Source organism: Lagopus muta, chromosome 35 (assembly GCF_023343835.1).
Source record: "Lagopus muta isolate bLagMut1 chromosome 35, bLagMut1 primary, whole genome shotgun sequence".
In the NCBI taxonomy this organism is placed as follows: domain Eukaryota; kingdom Metazoa; phylum Chordata; class Aves; order Galliformes; family Phasianidae; genus Lagopus; species Lagopus muta.
In genome coordinates, this window is record NC_064467.1 from 1 (window position 1) to 4,106 (window position 4,106).

The window sequence follows — 4,106 nt, forward strand, 5'->3', positions numbered from 1 at the left end:
TCTATGGGATCTATGGGGTTCTATGGGGCACAATAGGTTTCTATGGGTCTCTATGGCACTCTATGGGTTTACATGGGTCCCTATGGGTCTCTGTGAGGTCTCTATGGGTCTCTATGGGTTTTTGTGGGGTCTCTATGGTGTCTTTATGGGTCTGTATGGGACACTATGTGTCTCCATAGGGCACTATGGGTCTCTATGGGGTGCTATGGGTCCCTATGGGTCTCTATGGGTCTCTATGGGTCTGTATGGGTCTCTATGGGTCTCTATGGGGTCTCTGTGGGACTCTATGAGTCCCTATGGGTCTCTGTGGGTCTCTGTGGGGTCTTTTTGGGGTCTCTATGGGTCTCTATGGGTTTTTGTGGGGTCTCTATGGTGTCTCTATGGGTCCCTATGGGTCCCTATGGGTCTCTGTGGGTCTCTATGGGTCTCTATGGGTTTTTTGTGGGGTCTCTATGGTGTCTCTATGGGTCTGTATGGGACACTATGTGTCTCCATAGGGCACTATGGCTCTCTATGGGTCTCTATGGGTCTCTATGGCTCTTTGTGGATCCCTATGAGTCTCTATGGGGTCTCTATGGGATCTATGGGGTTCTATGGGGCACAATAGGTCTCTATGGGGTCTCTATGGGTCTCTGTGGGTCTCTGTGGGTTTCTATGGGGTTTCTATGGGTCTCTATGGGTCTGTATGGGACACTATAGCTTCCTATGGGTCCCTATGGGTCCCTATGGGTCCCTATGGGTCTCTATGGGGTCTCTGTGGGTCTCTATGGGTCCCCATGGATCCCTATGAGTCTCTATGGATCCCTATGAGTCTCTATGGGGTCTCTATGGGATCTATGGGGTTCTATGGGGCACAATAGGTCTCTATGGGGTCTCTATGGGCCCCTATGGGTCTTTATGGATCTCTGTGGGGTCTCTATGGGTCTCTATGGGTCTCTGTGGGTCCCCATGGGTCCCTATGGGTCTCTATGGGGTCTCTATGGCTATCTAGGTCTCTATGGGTCCCTATGGGTCTCTGTGGGGTCTTTTTGGGGTCTCTATGTGTCTCTATGGGTCTGTATGGGGCACTACGGGTCCCTATGGGTCTCTATGGGGTTCTGTGTGACTCTATGGGTCCCCATGGGTCTCTGTGGGTCCCTATGGATCCCTATGCGTCTCTATGGGGTCTCTATGGGATCTATGGGGTTCTATGGGGCACAATAGGTCTCTATGGGTCTCTATGGGGTCTCTATGGGTCTCTATGGGTCCCTATAGGTCCCTATGGGTCTCTATGGGATGTATGGGTCTTTATGGGTTTTTGTGGGGTCTCTATGGTGTCTCTACGGGTCTGTATGGGTCTCTATGGGTCCCAATGGGGCTCTATGGGGTCTCTATGGGATCTATGGGGTTCTATGGGGCACAGTAGGTCTCTATGGGTCTCTATGAGTCTTTTTGGGGTCTCTATGGGGCTGTATGGGACACTATGGGTCCCTATGGGTTTCTATGGGTCTCTATGGGGGTTCTGGGGGACTCTATGGGTCCCCATGGGTCTCTATGGGTCCCCATGGATCCCTATGAGTCTCTATGGATCCCTATGAGTCTCTATGGGGGTCTCTATGGGATCTATGGGGTTCTATTGGGCACAATGGGTCTCTATGGGTCTCTGTGGGGTCTGTGGGGTCTCTATGGGGTCTTTTTGGGGTCTCTATGGTTCCCCATGAGTCTCTATGGGTCTCTATGGATCCCTATGCGTCTCTATGGGGTCTCTATGGGATCTATGGGGTTATATGGGGCACAATAGGACTCTATGGGGTCTCTATGGCTCTCTAGGGGTCTCTATGGGTTTCTATGGGTCCCCATGGGGTCCCCATGGGTCTCTATGGCTCTCCATGGGTCTCTATGGGTCTCTATGGGTCCCAATGGGGCTCTATGGGGTCTCTATGGGATCTATGGGGTTCTATGGGGCACAATAGGTCCCTATGGGGTCTCTATGGGCCCCTATGAATCTTTATGGATCTCTATGGGGTCTCTATGGGTCCCCATGGGTCCCTATGGGTCTCTATGGGGTCTCTATGGCTCTCTATGGGTCTCTATGGGTCCCTATGGGTCTCTATGGGACTCTATGAGCCCCTATGGGTTTCTGTGGGGTCTTTTTCGGGTCTCTATGGGTCTCTATGGGACACTATAGGTTCCTATGGGTCCCTATGGGTCTCTATGGGTTTCTATGGGTCCCAATGGAGCTCTATGGGTCTCTATGGCTCTCTATGGGTCCCTATGGGTCCCCATGGTTCTCTGTGGATCTCTATGAGTCTCTATGGGGTCTCTATGGGTCTCTGTGGGTTTCTATGGCTCTCTATGGGGTTTCTATGAGTCTCTATGGGTCTCTATGGGACACTATAGGTTCCTATGGGTCCCTATGGGTCCTTATGTGTCTCTATGGGTCCCCATGGGTCTCTATGTGTCTCTATGGATCCCTATGCGTCTCTATGGGATCTATGGGGTTCTATGGGGCACAATAGGTCTCTATGGGGTCTCTATGGGTCTCTATGGGGTTTCTATGGGTCTCTATGGGTCTCTATGGGTCTCCGTGGGTCTCTACGGGGTCCCTATGGGTCCCTATGGGTCTATATGGGTCTCTATGGGTCCCTATGGGTCTCTATGGGTCTCTATGGCTCTCCATGGGTCTCTATGGGTCCCCATGGGTCTCTATGGGTCTCCATGGGTCCCTATGGGTCTCTATGGGGTCTCTATGGGTTTCTATGGGTCCCCATGGGTCTCTATGGGTCTCTATGGGTTCCTATGGGTCTCTATGGGGTCTCTATGGGATCTATGGGGTTCTATGGGGCACAATAGGTCTCTATGGGTCTCTGTGGGCCTCTGTGGGTTTCTATGGGTCTCTATGGGGTTTCTATGGGTCTCTATGGGTCTCTATGGGGTTTCTATGGGTCTCTATGGGTCTCTATGAGTCCCCATGGGTCCCCATGGGTCCCTATGGGTCTCTATGGGTCTCTATGGCTCTCCATGGGTCTCTATGGGTCTCTATGGGGTCCTCTATGGGTTTCTATGGGTCCCCATGGGTCTCTATGGGTCTCTATGGGTCTCTATGGGTTCCTATGGGTCCCCATGGGTCTCTATGGGTCTCTATGGGTCTCTATGGGTCTCTATGGGATCTATGGGGTCTCTATGGGATCTATGGGGTTCTATGGGGCACAATAGGTCTCTGTGGGCCTCTGTGGGTTTCTATGGGTCTCTATGGGGTTTCTATGGGTCTCTATGGGTCTCTATGAGTCCCCATGGGTCCCCATGGGTCTCTATGGGTCTCTATGGCTCTCCATGGGTCTCTATGGGTCTCTATGGGTTCCTATGGGTCTCTATGGGGTCTCTATGGGATCTATGGGGTTTTATGAGGCACAATAGGTCCCTATGGGGTCTCTATGGGCCCCTATGGGTCTCTATGGGTCTCTATGGGGTCTCTATGGGTCTCTATGGGTCCCCATGGGTCTCTATGGGTCTCTATGGATCCCTATGAGTTTCTATGGGGTCTCTATGGGATCTATGGGGTTCTATGGGGCACAATAGGTCCCTATGGGTCCCTAAGGGTCCGTATTGGTCCCTATGGGTCTCTATGGGTCCCTATGGCTCCCTATGGGATCTATGGGTCTCTATGGGTCTCTATGGGTCCCCATGGGTCTCTATGGGTCTCTATGGGTCTCTATGGGTCCCCATGGGTCTCTATGGGTCTCTATGGCTCTCCATGGGTCCCTATGGGTCCCTATGGGTCTCTATGAGTCCCTATGAGTCCCAATGGGTCTCTATGGGATCTATGGGTCTCTATGGGGTCTCTATGGGTCCCTATGGGTCTCTATGGGTCCCTATGGGTCTCTATGGGTCCCTATGGGATCTATGGGTTCTATGGGGGCGGTTGAGTCTCGTTTTGGGGGCAGAAAACGAATTTTGGGGGCAGATCGAAACAGGACTTCGGGGCAGCGCGTCGGCCCCGCTGTGTCACGTGACGCGCTGAGCGCTTTCCCATTGGCTGGAATGCCGCGCGGGGAAACAGCGCTGGCTTTGCCGGCGTTCTAGAGGCGGAAGCGACTCGCTCCGTTCCGCTTCCGGTTTCCGGTGTG